The sequence below is a fragment of the Capsicum annuum genome, unplaced genomic scaffold, assembly GCF_002878395.1.
Source record: "Capsicum annuum cultivar UCD-10X-F1 unplaced genomic scaffold, UCD10Xv1.1 ctg60092, whole genome shotgun sequence".
In the NCBI taxonomy this organism is placed as follows: Eukaryota; Viridiplantae; Streptophyta; class Magnoliopsida; order Solanales; family Solanaceae; genus Capsicum; species Capsicum annuum.
This window is the reverse complement of record NW_025868868.1, coordinates 1-1044: the sequence shown is the minus strand read 5'-3', so window position 1 is coordinate 1044 and position 1044 is coordinate 1. Positions and strand designations below refer to the sequence as shown.

Here is a 1044-nt window from a genome sequence, read left to right as displayed (position 1 = left end):
AAGCCCACTTTACCCTGAAAAGCCTATCAATACATAGGAGTTACCCCTAGTTACCCCCTTTGAGCCTTTGGACTTTTCTTTGGTAAAAACATTACAAGCCATGACCCTTCTATTTTTCCTCTTTTGAACCCTACACTCTTTGAACTTAAGAATGCAAAATAAGGCTAAAAGCCTAAGTTAGGGGTGGTGGAAATTGAAAAGGTATAGTTGGGCCATGAAATCATAATAAAGTTCTACAAGCTTAAGCTAATAAAGAAAAATGATTAGAAGAAAGAAAATATCCAACAAAGTAAATAAAGGTATGATTTATGCATAAAAAAGGAGAGAGAAAAATATCCCATTGGCGTGCATCCAGTAGGAATTGACCTACGAATTTGCCAATGTTGAGTTGGGCTCTTTAACCATTTAGCCATGGATGCAAAAAGACTCGGTGAGTGAAATAGGTTTTGGTATTCCTTCTCGAGCTTCTATTTCTTCTGTTAAAGGAGATTCAAGAAAAGATGGAATAGAAAGACATGTTTCTAGAACGAACAAGATATGGGTTGGGAAGGGGGAGTTAGCAAATTTAGACAAGATTGGAATGGGCATAGGAACATGTATTGATGTACCAGATCGGCTAATACTCCCAGGTTGATGCAATGTATTCCACTAGTTGACTGAAGACTTGATTATTGGTATATCGATCAGTCCAGCACGGAGTGAAATAGGAGTCGGTTTGATAGGAAGCTTTTGAAAATGCAGTGCACCCAGGTAAATAAGGAACAAGATAAATACAGAGGTTAAACGAGAATCCCACATCCAAAAGGTGCCCCACATAGGTTTTCCCCGAAACCCCCCAGTAACTAAGGTAAACAACGTAGAAAAAACACCTATTTCTGTACTGGTTCCGGAAGAGTGAAGAAAAAAGGGATGTTTTGTTAATAGGAACAAAAAAGTGTTTATAGCCGTAACAATATAAACAAGAATACTCATCCGAGCTGCAGGAACATGTACATATGGAATACGAGAATTTCCACCTTGTTGAAGATCTAGTGGTGCTACCCG

The 1044-nt window shown here is 38.5% G+C and overlaps 1 pseudogene; it reads right to left on the bottom strand.

Moving 5' to 3' along the window:
- Positions 1 to 370: 370 nt before the first annotated feature.
- Positions 371 to 1041, bottom strand: LOC124893472 (annotated as a pseudogene).
- Positions 1042 to 1044: the final 3 nt, after the last annotated feature.